This window comes from Tiliqua scincoides, chromosome 5 (genome assembly GCF_035046505.1).
Source record: "Tiliqua scincoides isolate rTilSci1 chromosome 5, rTilSci1.hap2, whole genome shotgun sequence".
In the NCBI taxonomy this organism is placed as follows: domain Eukaryota; kingdom Metazoa; phylum Chordata; class Lepidosauria; order Squamata; family Scincidae; genus Tiliqua; species Tiliqua scincoides.
In genome coordinates, this window is record NC_089825.1 from 117,335,682 (window position 1) to 117,357,752 (window position 22,071).

Below are 22,071 nucleotides of genomic sequence, written 5' to 3' on the forward strand. Positions count from 1 at the left end.
AGACAACAAGCTTTAGGGGAGCAACAAGCTGAGCTTTGACCACTGAGTAGTGGCCAAAATTGTGAAAATATACAAATAATACCATCATGTTATATATCACTGGAAAGGCAGTGCAATGCAGAATGCAATGAATCCAACCACATCAGAATATCTGTATGCTATCAAACGTTATGGTCAATTAACCAGAAAATGAAAACACAACTGCCTTAGGGAACAAAAAGTGGATTTCTTTAACTCAAAACGGAACTATGAAACTGTTCTGAGAGCCAATGTGATGTTATGATACTGCATGGGACCAATACGGTGTTAATATGGAGGAGGCTGGTTTCCCCCCAATTTGCACTTTTGAAAAAGCCTGGGTGTAATGTTACTTCTGGTTGTGACATCATTTCCGGGGTCTCATTTTGAGCTCTGTACTGGGCTACACATTCATTAGCTACTCCACTGCTTGGCGGCTTCTGAGCATTCTCAGAAGTGAAAGCAACAGAGCTGTGAGCAAGTCAGGGGCTTAGCCCATAGTTGTCCAGTCCACAGGCGTACACATTTGATCTCTGCTATGTATATGCAACATTGGGCAGAAATGGCGGGCAGCCCATTCCTGAGCTGCCCGGCGCTCCCGAACCTGGTGGCTCCACGGAGGGCTGCCACAAGATCCTGCGCCACCTGCGCTACCATGGGAGGCTCCTTGGGAAAAGGGGATGTTCATCCCCTTCCCCCAAGTAAGGGAAGCAGCCCCGCAATGAGGCTACTCACTTTAGCGGCAACCAAAAGGTCACCTCTAAAGTAAAGGTGCTCGTGAAGAGTGAGCAGCCCTGCACGAGCGCCTTGGATCCTGCCGAGCTCAGCTCCGCAGATCCGCCTCTCCCCCGCCCCCGACACACCACCCCGACACCCCCGGCCATGCTCCCCCCTCCTCGGAACGCCTCCCCCACGCCCCCGGCCACGCCACTGCCTCCCGTTCCACAGCGCAGCAGTCCGGGGGACCACGGAGCTGGGGAACTTGGCAACCGCTGGGCTAGTTCCGGTGGGAACCCAGCGGTAAACCACGCAAACATGCCGTAAGGACCATGCCACGGATCTCAGGATTGGGCTCTGAGTCACACAGTCAGAAGTACTTGGGAGAATTCACAGACGCTCTGCAGCCACTTTCATAGGTACATATCAATGTTAGTTCATTAATTGAGCAGGATATTGCATTTTGTTGTTTGATAAGCCCAACTTTTGTTTTGGCGGTGGTATTTCATTTTTACCAATTTAGACTATCCCTAGATATAAGTAAAAGAAGTACATAAATGATCATCTCAAGTGCAGTCTTTCTATACCCTTGACTTTCCGTTTTCTATCTAGTTTCTGAGAATCGTCTCATTTAACAACAGTGCAGGAGACAAAGTTTCTTTTGACCAAAATGGGGAATTAATTGCGGGATTTGATATCATCAACTGGATTATTTCCAATCAATCCTTTCATAGAGTAAAAGTTGGGAGTGTGGATCCCCAGGCTCCTCCAGACCAGGCTTTCACCATCAATGAGGATGTCATCACATGGCACAGATGGTTTAATCAGGTAGGAGGGTGTTGTTGGCAAGTCCAGGAAGACTTCCTGTGCTGAGTGAGAAATAAGTTTCATCCATGACAAGCAAAGTTTTTTTTTTTTTTCCTATGAATAGGAGCCTCTATAAATACTATGATGCAGACATTTTATACACTGATGAAACAGTTGATGCTCCAGGTTCTCCTTCATTGCTTGCTGTACACTTCCATGCATTTCATTCAGAAATGGTTAAACGGATTGAATTTATTATTTAACAGACAGCCCAATCCTAACCTAATCCTGGAACCAAGGTCTGCACAGAGGTATCAAATCGGGTGACTGTATTCCTGAGAAACATATCTAGCAAATTGGGAGATTGCTGGGGTTAGCTCCATTCAGTGTCTGATTGAATTATCTATTATTATCTCAAATTGTTGTCTAAGCAGTTTACATATGACATCAAAAGGAAAGATGGTTGCTGTTCTCGTAGAGTTCAAGAAATAGACAATAGACTTCCGCTGGGAAGGTGCTATGCTGGGCAGAAGGACATTTGCTCTCCCCTGCTAAACGTAAGACACTCACCACATTTTCTGCGGTTAGTTAGCAGGTCACCATTTAGCTGGTAGAAAGCTGATGAAGAAATAATGTAAAGTCTCGAGTAAATGCTTGTTACCATGGTTTACTGTCAATGACTATGGGACTGACAGCCTGATACAGGGATATTCCCAATATAGGACATGTTCTCCTATCCCTGTTGTTATGCGATTAGGTCATTGAGTGAACATTCAGTCCAATCTATTGACTTTGTTGTGTTAACAGACACTCCCTGCCAGACCCTAGCTGGCTGAACAGGCTACTGGAGATAGATCACCTCTTCTTTGCATCAAGAGCCTCTCTGTTGTGTAAACAGACACTCTACTGCAGGCTATGGGAGACACGATTCTCTCATTAAGAGCATCTTTATTGTCCTTTGACCACCATCATATATGCAGTCCGTCGTTAAGCGAACAGTTGTTAAGCGGCACATGCCTGTACTACATTTTACAGTTGGAAGTTGCCAAAAACAGTCATAAAGCATGCTCCAGTAGTCTTCCAAGTAGCATGCTGCTGGAGCACTAGTGGGAAGCTATCCAGAGCACGTAAGCCAAGGATGGTTTGGGGGAAGGCAAAATGGGAGCAGGATAAGGAAAGAACAGGAGATGGGGAGCTATGGGAGGGGTGGATCCAGTGGCAATGGCATGCGTCGTGTCCTTTCTCATATGGAAGGAGCCTCAAGGCCCCCTTTCTCAACTCGGACTTGTGCGAGCGCCAGTTCCAGGAGACCCACTGTAGAGTGGGAGGTATGTGGAGAGGAGAAAGGGAATCTACCTTCGCTGCTGAATACAATATGCCCATTATTTGCAACTGCTGATCAAGTGGGGGAGGGGGGTTTGTAAGATAGGGTTCGGCTGACAATGTAGGTTATAACGCAGTGCTCGCAACCACTTAAACCATCTTCTGCTACATTTTACAGGATCTGCTCGGAATAGATCCTTTAATATGAACAGCAGAATGTTACCTGTCAGAGGATAAAGAACTATAGCATGTTGCTGAGTTTCATGGCATGTTGGTGTAATCAAGACCATACCTTTTCCTTTGCAGACATGAATGACTGTTATGGATGCACGGATGAAAACTGTCCAAACCAAAAAAGAAATGAATGTATTCCAAAGATTGTGACCTTCTTGTCCTACAAAGACCCTCTAGGGATCGGTTTGGCCTTTGCTGCCCTTTTGCTCTCCTTGACCACAGCTCTGGTGCTAAGAACATTTAGGAAACATCACAACACTCCCATCGTCAAAGCCAACAACCGCAACCTCACCTACACCCTCCTCATCTCCCTCCTGCTCTGCTTCCTCTGCGTGTTGCTCTTCATCGGACGGCCCATGACAGTGACGTGTCTCCTCCGACAAGCTGCTTTTGGCATCATCTTCTCGGTGGCTGTTTCTTGCATGTTGGCAAAGACCGTCACGGTGGTTCTGGCTTTCATGGCCACCAAGCCAGGAAGCAGGATGAGGAAGTGGGTGGGGACAAGACTGGCCACCTCCATTGTTGTTTCCTGCTCCCTCATTCAAACAGGCATTTGTATTGTGTGGCTGGCAACGTCTCCTCCTTTCTCAGACACTGACAAGCATTCAGTGCTGGAGGAAATTGTATTGGGATGTAACGAGGGATGTGTGACTATGTTTTACTGTGTCCTGGGCTATATGGGCTTCTTGGCTGTTGTCAGTTTCTCTGTGGCATTTCTTGCCAGGAAACTACCCGACAGCTTCAATGAAGCCAAATTCATCACCTTCAGCATGTTGGTCTTTTGCAGTGTTTGGCTTTCCTTTATTCCTACCTACCTGAGCACGAAGGGGAAAAACATGATTGCTGTGGAGATCTTCTCTATCTTGTCCTCTAGTGCTGGGCTGCTGGGCTGCATCTTTTTCCCCAAATGTTACATCATTGTGCTGAGGCCTGAGCTGAACAACAAGGAACAACTGACAAGAAGAAAAGATTGACAGCCCAGTCCTGTCTGAAACCCTGAAAAGCGACTGTCAGTGATGGAAAAAATCTGGTGTTCATTGATTGACACACTTCAAAAGAGTCAAAACTCTTTAAAGAATTTTAGAAGGTTTATTCTTACAATGGTAGATCAATCACAAGCCAATTTACAGGATCCTGGATAGAGATCTTCTTTGCCTGCTACTCTAGTCTCGTTCTTCCCAAAGACCACATCCCATCAGTAACCTTTATGCCTTGACATAAGCAAGTTCAGGAAAAGCCTCTTCCCCCCAAGTACTATGTCATTTGAACCTCATTTACTATTCATTACCTTGGTTATGAAAGATCTTGGTGAACCCTACAACTTTGTAATTCCCCAAAAGGGGTTTCCAACTATTGTTCTTATCAGTCATTGTGACACAGTAAATCCTACCTGGCACAGAAGAACACAGTCATCCTTCTGGCTCTAATTTCTGTTCTTTTCCTAAACCTAGAAAAGAGAATTAACCATTTAGGTTCTCACCTTAACAGATCAGTCAATGGCTGTCCTTCCATGTAGCATGTATGACTACATACATATTGGTACTGGGCACAGTGCTCCCTACTCTCCATGTAGCATAAACTTGCTTTATGGCATGTTTATAGTACCTAGCGCATGGGCTAGGGCTCAGTGCCAGCACTAGGTAAGCATAGAATTGGCCCTTAGACCGACAAGATAGAATGCTATTGGTCAGAAGATAAAAAGAATCATGGTATTTTGTTGGGTTTCATGGCATGGTACAATCAAGACCACATCTTTTCCTTTTTAGACATGAATGACTGTTATGAATGCACAGATGACAGCTAACCAAACCAAAAAAGAGATCTATGCATTCCCAAGGCTGTAGCAGTCTTGTCCTATGAAGAACCTCTGGGGATCTGTTTGGCTTTCTTTGGTCTTTTCTTTTTTTGATCACAGCTCTGGTGCTAAGAACATTTAGGAAACTACGTGACAGTTTCAATGAAAGCAAGTTCATCACATGCAGTATGTTGGTCTTTTGCAGTGTTTGGCTCTCCTTCATTCCAACCTAAGTGAGCACAAAGGGGAAGTACATGGTTGCTGTGGAGAACTTCTCTATCTCGGCCTCCAGTGCTGTTCTGCTGGGCTGCGTCTTTTTCCCCAAATGTTACATCATTATGTTCAGGTCTAAGTTGAACAACAGAGAACAACTAACAAGAAAAAAAGAGTGAAACTTTTGATGTATGTTTCCGTTGCTACTGCTGAATCTCAAGAGCTGTAAACAGCATAATATTTGGGCAAGTGTCTCTCAAGAACTTTCCAATATAGTTGAGTTCTCAAAGTTTGGCTTGTGACACCTAAAGGGCTTATGAGCATCTTGGGAGGGGGTTACAAGGCTCTGATGAACTCTTTTCAATCAATGGAACATACAGGTCTGGCCTCTTTCCGTCCGCTTCTCCGGGGGCTACATTGGCTGCCCATTCGTTTCCGGGCCCAATTCAAGGTGCTGGTTTTGACCTTTAAAGCCCTATACTGCTCTGGGCCAGGCTAACTTAGAGATCGCCTACTTTCGTACAATCCGGCTTGTCCTCTCAGGTCATCAGAGAAGGCCTTTTTACAAGTGCCGCCGCCTAAGGAGGTACGTGGGGTGGCGGCAAGAAATAGGGCCTTCTCAGTAGTGGCACCAACATTGTGGAACTCCCTTCCCCTTGACTTGAGAATGGCTCCCTCTCTGGAGACCTTTCGGCGAGGCCTGAAGACCTTGTTGTTTAATCAAGCCTTCTGACTTCATGGCCTTTTTAACATCTTTTATACATCTTTTAGTTGCTTTCTACAGGCTTGGTTCCTCTAAGTACTGCTGTTTTGTGCTCTTTTATTCTGACTTTTATCTGACTACTGTTTTTATGGGTTCTGCTAATGTGTTTTTTAATGTGTTTTTATCTGTTTGTGAAATTATGTTTTAATCTGTTTTATATGTTGTTAGCCGTCCTGGGTCCCTTTGGGATAGAAATAAAGTTATTATTATTATTATTATTATTATTATTATTATTATTATTATTATTATTATTATACATTGATATTTTTATACACGGATTTGACTCAACACGAACGACCCCTGCAAATGAGAAGGAATGTTCTGATCCCTGGAGATGCACCCCTTTAAAATCACAGTTTAAAAAACTGCTTTTTACTATTGCGGAGAGACAGTCATACAAGTGATTACAGGTATAATCTAAGTATCCACAGATTTTTCTATCTCAAAGCTGATGAGAAGGGCCCTTTAAATTAAAGAAAAACAGTTGTTTAATAATGCCAGAGAGGGCTGACAATCAATGAATCCATCAATCTCTGCAGGCTTCACCCATCCCTTCCCCCTGCGCACGTGAAAGAAGGCTAAATGGCATCGATTATCACCTTCTCCATTCTTTCCCCCTTGCTGGGGCTCCTGGTAAAGGGAGGGATTGCTGCCTCCTAGCGCCTGGAGACAGATTGCCTCTGTGTGCATTTCAAAAGGTCAGCAAGGCTGTTTTAAATCACCAGAGCAAAGAGACTTTGGCTGTAATCCTAACCACATTTTCCTGAGACTAAGCCCCATTGAACAAAATAGAACTTACTTCTGAGTAGAACTGGTTAGGATTGTGCCCTTTGTTTTTTAAACTGATTTGCTTTAGTGCGTTTTTTTTGCCATCCACATGAGTTCTTGGAAGGGACCCTCACAAATAATGAGTCTCAACCTGTATTTTTAGGACTAGGTAAGACTCCTGTCTGAAACCCCAAAAAGTAATTAACAAGAAGCAGCATTCTGTCCAAGGCATGACAATTTGCAGCTCCCAGACATTCAGTGATGCTGTGATCATGTTGTCACCTAATTGCACTTTAGAGGCAACGCTGTCAGTATGTGTAGGCAACAGGTAGACGGACTGATTGCCTTACTCCATGGGTTCTCAAGTTGGGTGACATGACCAACTGTAACAGCATATGTTCATACAGCAGTTCTCAAACTCTTTTTTAGAGTCCACAGGACCCGCTGTACCCCTCCCCCAGAAGCTGCAGCAGAGAATGGTGAGTAAAAACCAAGCCTCTGGGTCCCCACCAGCAGCACGATAACTCTCATCACATCGCCACCATCCCCCCGCCCCTTAGAGGGGCAAAGGCAGAGCTTCTCGAGCTGGGGCATCGCAACCAATTTGAGAACCTCTGCATTTATATATTAGTTTTCAAGTGTTGCAGTAACATAAAGTTTGTGAACCCCTTCTGCAAAGTGTCTCTGAAAATCTATGGAAAACGCACAGCCCAATCCTACACCAGCCTTTGCCAGCAGGATGGGTACGCACACTGTTGCAAATGTGCAATAAGGAACTTTGCAGCTGTGTGGAGGAGCTTCGGATGAGCTAACTAGAGATGGACCCCTTTGTATTGTTGGAAGTATTAAGGTGACTGTAGCAGCTGTCTGTCCTTTCAGCTGCTACAATTACCACTGCTTTGCACGGCTTGTGGAAGCAAGAAGAGATGATGATGCTTCCCCGAACTAATCTGCTACCCCCCAGATAAACTTTGTAGGCCACTTCTCTATGTGCCCCTTCCCTCCAGGAAAGAAATGTGGCTCCCTTGCACTACTTCCCTCAATGATTAACAGCCCAGCCCTAGCCCACACCAGCCCAAAGCGTGTAACACTAAAAATATCTTTAGTTTACCTCCTTCTAAGCTGCCTGATTATGAATGGGACTCCTCAGATCTAGGCCAACTTTTTAGCTTCTGTTAATCTGAGGAGCCTCAGGGGTTGGGTGGGAAAGAAGGCTTAGGATCTCAACAGGTGCTGCTGCTGCTGAGATCCACACCCTTCAGCCCATCAGCTGCCTCCTGCCAGGGCCACTCCTGGCCCTCTCCACCCATGATTCTCCACCAAACCTTCTCACTTGCTCCAGCTGGGCATCTGGGAGCATGTAGGGGCTCCTGCTATTTGCATTGGCAGTCCAAAAGCGCAGGACACTGCCAGACCCGGTCTTACAACAACAGATTGGAGATCCTCCACCCTAAGCCCAGGTGGATGGGGCATGTCCCCTCCAGCTTGGGTGTATGGCAGTGGTTGCTCCAGAGCCCTCTTTGTGTTTATGAGATTCCACTACACACAGTTGTTCACCTGGTCTTGGCAAATTTGCCTCATGGTCCCTGAGACACAGAAGAAGAGCAGTAGCCATAGTCTTCAGTTCAGGCTTGCCAAAGTCCCACCAACTCCCTGCTGTGTGTAGTCACACTGATGGCACACTCAGTGTGGCTTTCATTTTCCTTCCCTGCAACCAAAAACCCACACTTCCAGAACCCCAGGTTCCCCCTGGAAACCAAGCTAGTGTCCCTGTCTTCTCCCCCCTCTTGTTCTGCCCTTTGCTCCTTCTCAGGAATTCCTTTCTCTTCCCTTGTCCTCATTTTGCCTCCTAACAACACCTGACGCAGTCATGAGTTCAGTCAGGAGTGAATGAGAAAAAATAGATTTCCTCTGTCTACTTGAGTGAGTAGGTTCAGCTTGGCCCTATTTTTTTTACATTTAAGGAGAAAAAATTGCTTAAGTCACTACACTAAATCATTTTTGTTGCACCTTTCCCGTACTTCTCCCTAATTCTTTTCCTGCATAGCAGTGCCATTAGCAGCTACGTTGATCCATGCATACCCCTAGTGTGTACATGTTATGAGGTTGAAAAAGCACTGCCTGTAACACAGACCTTTCAGCCAAGATGTTTCATCCCCCTCGACTTTTACCCCACAAACCATTATTTTAACAGCCCAATCCTATTATGGCAATTGTAAAAGGTGCACTGGTAGTGCTCGAAGCTGCCAGAACATGGGTGGGGAGGCTGGAATGGCCCCATGTGTGGCACCAAGTAGAAGAAGGCCCACAGAGTCACATAAGTCAGCAGGAGAGGCAGAACGGGCAGGGGGAGGGAGGAACATGGTGGAACGGGGGAGGGTGGGGGCGTGATGGAAGCAGGAAAGGGTGGCACCTCGCATCAAATCCTATCCCCTCCAATAACAGTCAGCATGCCCCTTTTGTGACCTCAGACTTACGCCAGCTAAAGAGCTGGCACATGTCCAAGGAGATCCATGGGAGACCATGGCATGATGGAGTAGGATAAGGAAAAGTTTTTCTTACTTCCCTTTCCCATCATACCATGGCATCACCCCCCTCCAGATACAAAGCAAGCCTCCTTGACCTTGCTGCATCATATGGGGGGACTAGGATTGGTCTGCTACACTGGTGCACCTGGGGGTGTCAAGGGGGTCAAATGCCCCCGGCTTCCACATCTGCAGGGGCAGTGGCACCTTCCTCAACTCTCCACCTACCCTGCCCCCATCTGAAGGCCTTCGGAGGGCCAGGGAGGCCACATGCACCATCCCTGCCCCTCTGAAGACCTTCTAAGGCCTCCAGAAGGCCTTTCAACCTCAGTTCCGGTTTTCAGACAAAAACTAGTAGCGATGTTTTAAGGCATTCTGGAGGCCTAGAAGGCCTTCAGTGAGCCGGAGAAGGCTGCACACAGGCTCCTCCAGTGCTCAGAAGGCCCCTAAATGAGTTGGGGGGGCATTCTGCAGTCCTAGCCCTGGTTGACACCAAGGGTAGGCTCACCACTGGACTTCAAGTATCCTTAACTTGCTGTGGAACACTCCAATTCCCTCATGTCTCTTGCTATCAAAATAAACAGATGACATCACTTCTGTTTAGCCCCCAAAACATGTTTTCTTCATCAGTTACACAGGCAATACCCATTGAAGAATTAATAACTGCCTTCCTATATGTTTAACTTGGGGACTGTAATTAATTCAAGTACTAAAAAAAACACACACCAAACTATAGTGTGGTAGCCAGAAAAATATACGGCAAAGAGCAAGATGAACCTTATAAATCTATCCAGAACTACCATTTAGAGCTCAGACAACAAGCAGACAAGGCTCCATCAATCTGATTTGCACGGTTTTGACAATATATCTCTGGGTTCAGGCATATTAGGAGACAAAAATACCATCATGTCAGGCCAACAAATAGAAAGATTCTAGTTAGAGAAGGAAGATATAGATGTGAGCTTAGGATGGTGGCATTTGTGGTGTTATATCTGGAACTGATTCTTCACTGGGTATGCCAGGCTCACGCTGCTAAATGCCAAGTCCGTGATCCACACCCTCCACTTCAGAAGTATCACCAGCCAGGAGGTGCTGTTATCGGAGGCATTGCTTCTCAATCCTTCATTTTTTCTGATCCAATAGCCTTCACTGAAGAACCTGCACCAGCATCACATGAACATCTTACATAAGGAGTTACATTTTATTTGCTCTTATTTCTGAATATTTCCTTAGTTGAAAGCTCAGTTCTAAGAGCTGTGGCCTCAAAACAGTGGCTCTTGGACCAATTGTTGAGGGCGGTCCTGGGGACGGATGGGCAGGGAGCAGGAGGCAGGGCTAGGATCCAGCTGATCCCAACCCCCGTTCCTCAGGAGGTGGCACAAGTCTGAGGAGACCCATAGGGGCTGCAGTGATTTACCCAGGTTTAAGGGGAAGAGTTTCCCCTTACCATTGGCTGAGCCACTGTGGAGTCCTATCTCATGCTGGGTACGGCGCAAACCTCCTGGCTTGCCTGTTCCAGCACAAGATAGGATTGTGCCCTTTGATATTTAAACTTTTTAAAAAGAGTTAACTTGATCTTATTTTATCTGAAGGACATTGTAGCAATCTTTCAATTCAGGATTCCCATCACTGTGATCACCATTATAGTCTCCTGATACTTGATACCAAAATGGATTGGTTGCTTCTTGGAATGTTTCATGGTACATCTATTTCTAGTGCATCCCCACTACAGCATCCGAAACAACACAGTACCCCTAGCTGATCAGAGAAGCACATGTTGTCCTTTAGTTGATGGGTCCTATATCTCTTGATGAAAGGCAACATATAAATGTTAAAAAAAAAAGTTTAAACATGTGCAGAACCAAACTTCAATAATTAAACTACAGTTTGGAAAACTTTTGTGATAAAGAACATAACTCTCATTCTAGAATAATAACAAAACATTACCAGCACATTCTGGCCTTGGCTTTTGCAGTGAAGGAGATCAATGAACATCCCCACATCTTACCCAATGTCACTCTGGGCTTCCACATCTATGACAGCTATTTCAGTGACAAGTGGTCCTATCATGTCACAATGTTACTGCTATCCTCAGTAGAGAGATTTGTCCCCAACTATAAGTGTGACAACCAGCATAAACTGATAGCAGTCATTGGGGGAGTGGATTCCCGAGTCTCCCTCCATGTGGCAACTCTCTTGGATATCTATAAGGTTCCACAGGTAGGATGACTTTATCTCTGTTGATGTCCTCTGAGAAGTTATCACTTCATTCCAACTTCCTTTGTCCTTCCAGTTTTTGTTTTGTGCTTCAAAGATAGAAAAGGACGCATTAGAATGGGCCCATTTGTAAAGGAGAATCAGTAGGTTATTCTTGTGATTTGAATGGTTTGAATAAGAACCTGGGCATCTTTACAATATTAAAGGATACATTCACCCCGTTCAGTGGTTTCATGCTCCATGTTGTTATTGCTTTCTGCATGATCTACTGATCACTTTGCCTATTTACCGCTGATTACACAGGCCTACAAAACTGAGGGTCAGAAAAGTTTTTTCCCAAACTTTATGGTGGTTTGATATGGATTTGGGGTGCCGATTCAAAAAATGGCATCCATTTTGCCCTATCACGTCTAGTTTTGGAGATATAGTATAGCCTCATTAGTGAATGGTTCAAGCAGCTTCCTCATGAGGAAGCCATGCTGCAGGCTTCTTCATGAGGAAGCCGCTTGAACCATTCACTAAAGAGGCTATGCCATGTCTGCTAAACTAGATGTGATAGGGCAAAATAGATACCCTTTTTGGAATCGGCACCCCAAATATACCCAGGAATTGGTGTAATGCTTAAGGAAGCAAAATGTGTGTTGGCCTGTGTTAACAGTTACCAGGATATCATTTGAACGGTGCTATCAGGGAAGAACCATGCCAATCCTGAAACATCAACAAAAAGGTCTATTATTTTTTGTATGCATTATTGGTTTATTGTTGGCAATGTGCAAGCCACTGAAAGCCACCATTGTAGGCTCTGAAACAAAGAGAAAGACAGAAGTGCAAAAGAAAAGCCCTGCTGGATCAGGCTGATTTAATTCAACTTCCTGTACTTCTGAGTGGCTCACCAGATGCCTCTAGGACTACACGAGACCTGTATCTCGTCATGCCCTTGCATCTGCCATTCAGACACAGGCTATCTCTAAAATCCAGAGTCTGCACAGAGTCATAACTCGTAACCTGTGATGGACTTTTCCTCCATACAGAGGTTTTGGACCCCAGAATGCATTGGGTGGCGCTTTGGGGTGCAGCATCCCTGGGCATACTGTTGTGGTTAAGAAATGAGATTTCAAAAACCAGAATCCACTGAATGGATGTCTAGGAAGCCCTGGTTCTCCCACTCTCATATATATATGAGAATGACAATCTGCCAGGACCCACCAGAAGTGATGTCATTAACCTGAAAGTGGTGTCATAGCCAGAAGTGACATCATGCAGGAAAATTTTTAACAATCCTAGGCTGCAATTCTATCCACACTTACCCAGGAGTAAGCCCCATTGACTATCATTGTTGAAGCATATACATCTGTAACTTTTTTCCAAATGCAGTCACATATCATGTTACCATCAATACTAATATATTAAAAATAAAATATTGAAATGAATGGGAACCACCTCAGATTGGCTCGTGACCCACTGTAGTATTTATGTGCACAGGCACTGAGCTTTGAGATGTCTTAGCATATGTGGCAACAAAGCAGAGCACACTCTGCATCTGCGCAAAGAGCACACTCTTTGGAGAGCAGCCTTAAGATATGCTGAGTGTCTGAAAGCCAGTGCTAGAAAACAACAGAATGTTAAAGAAAGAGCTTTATCTTAAGAATGTGTTGCGGTTAGCCAGGCCAGCTAGAAGCTGTTAGTGTAATTTGTATTGCAAGGGATTGTGACATGTTTAAGAATAAAGAAAGCTTGCAGAGGCAGGGCAAAGAAGTCAGATCTGCTCCAGCTTCAAGCCTCTCTGCATCAACCTTCGGAGACCTGTCTCCCGGCTCTCATTCATTGCTCTGCGCCTCGCTGTTCCTGTTTATAATCTAAACTTTCTCAGTGCCTCTGCAATCCAACCAAACAACAAGGCCCCAGAAGCCTTGGTTGTTTCCCAAAGCAACGTCTTGCGCTGCTACAACCCACCTAGTGGGTTCTGACCCACATTTGAGAAACACTGCACTATAGGATTGTTGAAAAAATTCTGGAACATACTGGATATAAAATGTTTTGAATATTTGGAAAAACTCATATAAAGTGTATTATTTTCTCTCCTCCCCTGACCTCATTAGCTCATCTACGGCCCTGCTCCAATGAGAGGTGATAAAACCCCAGGAATTCCCTTCTACCAGATGGTCCCCAAGGGAGAGGTTCAGTACTCAGGAATTCTCTCCTTACTTCTGCATTTCAGCTGGACATGGATTGGGCTCGTGACTATGGAAAATGATGATGGAGAGAGATTTGTGCAGATGGTGGTTCCGCTGTTTTCCCAGAGAGGCATCTGTTTCAACTTCATAGAACGAATCCCCCGAATGACTTTTGTCTCTGAAATGACTAACAAGATGCAAAGTGGGGCAAAAACACATGATATAATCATGGGCGCTAAAGCCAATGTGGTGGTTGTCTATGGAGAATCTGATGCGATGACACTTCTGAGATGGTTCCCATATCTGTCAGAACAGGAACACATGACAAGTACAGGAAAAGGTAAAGTTTGCATAATGACTGCCCAGATAGAGTTTGTATTGAATCCCTTTCAAAGGATTTGGGATGCAGAAACATTCCATGGTGTGATATCCTTCACAATTCACACCAATGACCCACCAGGATTCCGCCAGTTTCTTGAGGGCAAAAACCCATCCAGCACCAATGGAGATGGCTTTATCAGAAGTTTCTGGCAAAGCGCATTCAACTGTGTCTTCCCAGATTCAGACCAAGGCACAGTGAATGAAGATATTTGCACAGGGCAGGAGACGCTGGAGAGTCTTCCAGGACCTTTCTTTGAAATGAGCATGCTTGGACACAGCTATAGTGTCTACAATGCTGTCCATGCTGTGGCCCGTGCTTTACATGCCATGTCCTTCTCTAGTCTCCCACATAGAGCCCTTGTTGAAGAAAGGGGACTGAAGCTCCAGAATCAGCAGTTGTGGCAGGTAATGGAATCAGCCTCCTCATGTAGCAAAGCAGTGTGCATTGGGTGTTAAAGCAGGCCGTATCTGTAAACAAACCGCCTCCCCAGATCCTTCCTTTGTCCAGTTCCCCATGTTGTTTCTGAGCACTTTCAGGTTGAAATGCAGAATGGACAGATTCAAACATCCTTTGCTGTTTTCCTTCTCATATAAGCAGCAATCACTATCCAGTGTGTTAGAAATTTCCCTTTGCGCCATAGAATAGGCTGCATCTCAAACTCTTCAAGTATTCATTCTTATGGAAAAAGGGATGCAAGTAGTGGCAGTCTAAAGCGGTTTTATTTTTCATGGACAGCGGTGCTATCCTTAGAAAGGGGGCTGAAAGCAGTGTTATAACGGTGTTATGTGTTTTTATTCCAAATTAATATTTAACCAATTTATCAATCAATAATATTTTAATCAATATTTTAATCAATCTTAAAGCATTTTTATCGAGTGTAATCACTGTTGTATAGAGGGTATATATGTTTTTACGCATGTGGCTGTCAGCAGGCATAGCCACAGGAATAAAACAGGCATAACACACATGTGTACTCATGACTTGTGACTCTATTGAATCAGCCTCCCTAGATGCACTTGTACCTCTTACATTCCCTTGCATTGGGGCTGCACAGTCACAGTGACTCAGCACATTTACATTATCTTGATTGGCCAGTCCAGAGTCATGTGGTACATACACAGGTAGCCTTACTTTGGCCATGGGCTTACATACATACACAGGGCCCAGGCGTTAAGGCCTTGCCATGCTCACACAGCAAATTTCTGCAGCATGGGCCAAACTGTCCTGACAACAACACACATGCACGCACACACACGCACACACAGCCGAAGACAGGGTGACCAGACATCCTCTTTATCCAGGACATGTCCTCTTTTTAAGCCTCATGTCCTGGAAAAGAACATAAATATCTTCCTTTTCCCTGTGAGCAGGCAGCGCATAGCCTTCTTATAATTAATAAATTAAATGTAACACAGTTTTAAATTTAATAATTAATAATATAGCATTTAAACTAACCACATGAAATCCATATACAAGTGTTTTTAGCTTCTACTTTGTCTTGTCCTACATTTTTCTTGGATGCTACATTTTGGGGTGCCTGGTCATCTTTTGTGGTTATGACATCTGCTCACCCTGCCCGAAGAGCACAACTACATAGTCAACTACTTGAATTAAACTTACAGGAGCTGTTTAAGATGTGCCTGCTACTTGGATGAACAACTACAATGAACCCTGTGCTACCAAACACAAACAAATTAAGACATTGGCAAAGGAAACCATTGAGGAGATAGCAACTTGAACCAACAGATTTGAACATAGCATTGAATTGCTATGGAAACAAAGTAGTTTTAAAGAGCAAGCAAAAAAAACATAGCAAGGAACCATTAAGTATTTGCTTAATCATCAGTAAACGCAAACTCTTAGCTCAGTTTTACTTTTCATAGCTTTCAATACACTTATCTGCTTGGAGGGAGGGACTTCCTTCTCGCATGTTTTTGGGGCCTGGTTCATCAGACTGGGACCATTCTGGTGTCCTTGCATTCCGCTCAGCCTGTCCTTTCCACTGGACCAAAGCACAGTCACTTACTCATGAGGAAACATGAATAAACGTGTCACTCAGTTTCACTTTCCATAGGGCTCCATGCATTTTCCTTGGCAGCTTCTGAGCATTCTCAGAAGACTTTACAGCCAGTGAAAGCAACAGAACTCCAAGGGAGTCAGATGCTTAGCCCATAGTTGCCCACCCACAGGTGTACACATTTGATCCCTGTTGCGCATATGCAATCTTGGGCAGAAATGGCTTAGGGCGCAGTCCTAACCCATCATGTCAGTGCTTTCCAGCACTGACTTAAGGGCAATGCAGCTCTGAGGTAAGGGAACAAACACTCCCTTACTTTGAGGAGTCCTCCGTGAGTGACGCCCAACTGCAGGATGCAGCACATGTCCCATTGACACTGCTATGCCAGTGCTGGAAACTGCTGACATAAGGGGTTAGAATTGCGCCCTCAGTCACACAGAAGCACTCGGGACGATTCACAGATGCTCCGCACCTACTTTAATAAGTAAATGTCAGTGTTATTTCACTAATTGAGCAGGATACCACATTTTGTTGTTCTATAAGCCCAATTTCGTGTTTTGGCAGTGCTATATTGTTTTTACCAATTTACAGCCCAATCCTGAGCTGACTGGGGTGTGTGGATGCTGTGGCGCTGAAAATGGCTGCCGCCGCATCCTGAGTGCCCAAAGCAGCCGGTGGTGGCACTTCAGGAGAAGGGGACTTTTGTTCCCTTTCCCCGGTAAGCGCACTAGCCTCACAATGGGATTACTCGATTCACTGCCAACTCAAAGGTCAGTGGTGAATCAAGTGTCTTCATGTCAGGCAGTGAGCCCAACATGGTGACTTTTGAGTCCTGCCTCCCTCCCTCAACATGCCTCTACCTGCCCTCTCCCCGCCCCCTCCATGCCTTGTCCCCACCCTCTCCCCGCCCTCTGCTCACCTCCCCCTCCCCGGTTCGCCTCCTCCCTGCCTGCCCCCACACCCCTGCTTACCTCTGTGCTGCTTGGCGGTCCACGTGACTGCAGAGTGGCGGAGGTTGGGTGACTGCCTGGCAGTAGCCTGGCATCAGCCAGCACTGGGCTGTTACCGGCGCTCACCTGATAGTAGGGTCCGCAAACGTGCCATAAGGCAGTGCGCACCAGTGGTGAGCCAGCACCCTGAGCCCAGGATTGGACTCTTACACTGTTCCTAGATGTAAGTAAAAGAAGTACATAAATGATCGTCTCCAACTTCCAAGTGCAGTCTTTCTATACCCTTGACACTTCCTTTCTCTATCTAGTTTCTGAGAATCGTCTCATTTAACAACAGTGCAGGAGACAAAGTTTCTTTTGACCAAAATGGGGAATTAATTGCAGGATTTGATATCATCAACTGGATTATTTCCAATCAATCCTTTCATAGAATTAAAGTTGGGAGTGTGGATCCCCAGGCTCCTCCAGACCAGGCTTTCACCATCAATGAGGATGTCCTCACATGGCACAGATGGTTTAATCAGGTAGGAGGGTGTTGTTGGCAAGTCAAGGAAGACTTCCTGTGCTGAGTGAGAATTAAATAAGTTTCATCCATGACAAGCAAAGTTTTTCTTTTTCTTTTTTCCCAGTTAGTAGGAGCCCCTATAAATACTGTTCATGTTGGCCACCTTTAGTCTCGAAAGACTCTGGTATCGCACTCTGAAAGGTGGTTCTGGAACAGCGTCTAGTGTGGCTGAAAAGGCCAATTCGGGAGTGACAATCCCTTCCACACTGGCAGCAAGTGCAGTCTGTCCCTGGTCTGTCTCCCTGGCTATGGGCCTTCCTTCTTTGCCTCTTAGCCTCAGACTGTTGGCCAAGTGTCTCTTCAAACTGGGAAAGGCCATGCTGCACAGCCTGCCTCCAGACATTTTATGAATTGATGAAACAGTTGATGCTCCAGGTTCTCCTTCATTGCTTGCTGTACACTTGCATGCATTTTATTTGAAAATAGTTAAAAGGACTGAACTTATTAATTAATCCTAACCTGTGCTGGAACGTAGGTCCAGAGCACCTGGGCTGAGCCAGATCCGCGAATGGAAAATTCGCTAATAGGCTTGACCTGTAAAGAAATGGAGCAACAGTTTGTAGCGTATCAAGTGGTACTACTTAAATACAAGTACATTCGTCCATTCCTGAGATGCTTCCTCACTTTGATAACATGCAAAATGGCCCAAGAAACATAAGGTCGGTAACCATGCATATTATTTTCCTGCTTCTCCACCTCTTCTTTCATTTATGGTTCAGGTACAACCTCTTTCTAAATGTAGCAGGAGCTGCTACCCTGGATTTAGCAAGAGAGTGAAGGAGGGGGAGCCCTTTTGCTGCTATGAGTGTGTCCTATGTCCAGAAGGGAAGATTTCAAATCAGAAAGGTAAGGAATAGACTGCACAGAGGTATCAAAACAGATGACTGTGTTCCTAAACATACCTAGCAAAAGGAAAGATGGTTCGCTGTTCTCTTAGAGTTCACAAACGAAAAAAATAGACAAGTCAGACACTTCCACTGCGGAGACGCTATAATGGCAGAATAAGGACATTTGCTCTCCCCTGCTAAACGTAGGACACTCTCCACCTTTTCTGTGGTTAGTTAGGAAGTCACCAGTTAACTGGCAGAAAGCTGATGAAGAAATAATGTAAAGTCTCGAGTAAATGTGTATTACCATGATTTAATGACTATGGGACTGACAGCCCAATACAGGTGTGTGCCACTTAACGACGGGGATATGTTCTCCTAACCTTGTTGTTATGCAATTAGGTCATTGAGTAAACATTCAATCCAATCTATTGATTTTGTTGTGTTAACAGACACTCCCTGCCAGACACTAGCTGGCTGAACAGGCTACTGGAGATAAATTGCCTCTCCTTTGCATTAAGAGCCTCTCTGTTGTGTAAACAGACACTCTACTGCAGGCTATGGGGGATATGATTGCCTCATTAAGAACATCTTTATTGTTCTTTGACCACCATCATATATGCGGTTCGTAGTTAAGCAAACTGTTGTTAAGCAGCACACGCCTGCACTACATTTTGCTGGTGGCAGTTGCCAGAAACAGCCATAAAGCATACTCCAGTAGTCTTCCAAGTTGCTGGAGCACTAGTGGGAAGCTATCTGGAGCTGGAAAGCCAGTGGGAGAGGAGGGAAGGGGTGGGGGAAGGCCAAATGGAAGGGGCGAAAGTGGACCAGGATAGGGAGGAACAGGGGATGGGGAGTTATGGGAGGGGTGGATCCAGTGGCAATGGCATGCATTGGGTCCTATCCCATCTGGAAGGGGCCTCAAGGGCCCCTTTCTCAACTCGGACTTGTGCTAGCGCCAGTTCTAGGAGAGGGGTAAGGGGATCTACCTTTGCTGCTGAATACAGCATGCCTATTTTTTGTAACTGCTGAACAAATGGGCGAGGATAGAATTTGGGGGAGGATAGAATTGGGCTGAAAGTGTAAGTTATAACCCAACATTCCCAACCACTTAAACCATCCTCTGCTACATTTCACAGGATCTGCTTGGAATAGATCCTTTAATGTGAACAGTGGAATGCTACCTGTCAGAGGATAAAGAACTATAGCATGTTGCTGAGTTTTATAGCATGTTGGTGTAATCAAGACCATACAATTTCCTTTGCAGACATGAATGACTGTTACGGATGCACAGATGAAAGCTATGCAAACCAAAAAAGAGATGAATGTATTCCCAAGGTTGTGACCTTCTTGTCCTATGAAGAACCTATGGGAATCGGTTTGGCCTTTGCTGCCTTTTTGTTTTCCTTGATCACAGCTCTGGTGCTAAAAACATTTAGGACACACCACAACACTCCCATCGTCAAAGCCAACAACCGCAACCTCACCTACACCCTCTTCATCTCCCTCCTGCTCTGCTTCCTCTCATCATTGCTTTTCATTGGACAGCCCACAAAAGTGACGTGTCTCCTCCAACAAACTGTTTTTGGCATCATCTTCTCTGTGGTTGTTTCTTGCGTCTAGCAAAGACCATCACAGTGGTTCTGGCTTTCATGGCCACAAAGCCAGGAAGCAGGATGAGAAAGTGGGTGGGGACAAGACTGGCCACCTCCATTGTTGTTTCCTGCTCCCTCATTCAAACAGGCATTTGTATTGTGTGGCTGGCAACGTCTCCTCCTTTCCCAGACACTGACAAGCATTCAGTGCTGGAGGAAATTGTACTGGAATGTAACGAGGGATCTGTGACTATGTTTTACTGTGTCCTGGGCTATATGGGCTTCTTGGCTGTTGTCAGTTTCTCTGTGGCATTTCTTGCCAGGAAACTACCCGACAGCTTCAATGAAGCCAAATTCATCACCTTCAGCATGTTGGTCTTTTGCAGTGTTTGGCTTTCCTTTATTCCTACCTACGTGAGCACGAAGGGAAAAAACATGATTGCTGTGGAGATCTTCTCTATCTTGTCCTCTAGTGCTGGGCTGCTGGGCTGCATCTTTTTCCCCAAATGTTACATCATTGTGCTGAGGCCTGAGCTGAACAACAAGGAACAACTGACAATAAGAAAAGACTGACAGCCCAGTCCTGTCTGAAACCCTGAGAAGCGACTGTCAATGATGGAAAAAAATTGGTATTGGTTGATTGATGCACTTCAAAAGGGTCAAAACTCTTTAAAGAATTTTAGAGGGTTTATTCTTACAATGGTAGATCAATCACAAGCCAATTTACAGGATCCTGGATAGAGATCTTCTTTGCGTGCTACTCTAGTCTCGTTCTTCCCAAAGACCACATCCCATCAGTAACCTTTATGCCTTGACATAAACAAGTTCAGGAAAAGCCTCTTCCCCCCAAGTACTATGTCATTTGAACCTCATTTACTATTCACTACCTTGGTTATGAAAGATCTTGGTGAACCCTACAACTTTGTAATTCCCCAAAAGGGGTTTCCAACTATTGTTCTCATCAGTCATTGTGACACAGTAACTCCTACCTGGCACAGAAAAACACGGTCATGCTTCTGGCTCTATTTTCTGTTCTTTTCCTAAACCTAGAAAAGAGAATTAACCATTTAGGTTCTCACCTTAACAGATCAGTCAATGGCTGACCTTCCATGTAGCATGTATGACTACATACATATTGGTACTGGGCACAGTGCTCCCTACTCCCCATGTAGCATAAACGTGCTTTATGGCATGTTTATAGTACCTAGCGCACGGGCTAGGGCTCAGTGCCAGCACTAGGTAAGCATAGAATTGGCCCTTAGACCGACAAGATAGAATGCTATTGGTCAGAAGAAAAAAGAATTATGGTATTTTGTTGAGTTTCATGGCATGGTACAATCAAGACCACATCTTTTCCTTTTTAGACATGAATGACTGTTATGAATGCACAATGCTGGTGCAGACACAATGCAGCCCCGAGGAAAGGGAACAAGCATTCACTTAGCTAGAGGAGGCCTCTATGAAAGCCCCCCAACTACAGGATGCAGCGCATGCCCTGTTGGCAGAGCTGCTCCAGTGCTGGAAGATTGGGAGTATTTGGCCCAAAGTGTACTCCCTGACTGTATGCCAGGAGTTACCTTCAGACTCATCTTATACATGGAGTCACGTTTAAAAGAATGTGTGGAAATAGATTTTTTTTTTTGTCTAACTGAATGAGCGTGTTCATCTAGGCACTGTGTTTTGAATCATTGTTTTTATTTTAAAGGTTTAATGATTTGATTAAAACAAATCATTGTTTTATTTAACAGGTTCTATAGTTAATCCTGTTGTTTCTGCATTTATCACCTAATTCTCTGTAGTCTTTTTTCTGCTAAACTATACAGCTATACCACTGGCCAATACACAGAACCTGAGCATCCTCACATTGTTTTTCCTGAATGTGTGCATGTTACAGGTGGTTAAAAAGCACTGCCAGAAACACGGCCCTTTCATGAACATATACAGTCTTCCTTGACTTTCAGACCATAGACCAGTCATTTTCAACCTTTTTTCGCCTCTTGGCCCACTGACAATGTACTAAAGTTGTCAAGGCATCCCATCAGTTTTCTGACAATTGACAAGGCACACACTGCTGTTGGTGGGGGGGCTCACATCCCCCAATGGCCCTACTAATAAGTGACCCTCCCCCAAACTCCTGTGTCACACCTGCAGACCCCCAGTGTGCCAAAGTATAGTGGTTGA

The 22,071-nt window shown here is 45.0% G+C and overlaps 1 pseudogene; it reads left to right on the top strand.

Moving 5' to 3' along the window:
* The first annotated feature begins 900 nt into the window (after positions 1-900).
* Positions 901-20,463, top strand: LOC136653404 (vomeronasal type-2 receptor 26-like; annotated as a pseudogene).
* The last annotated feature ends 1,608 nt before the right edge of the window (positions 20,464-22,071 follow it).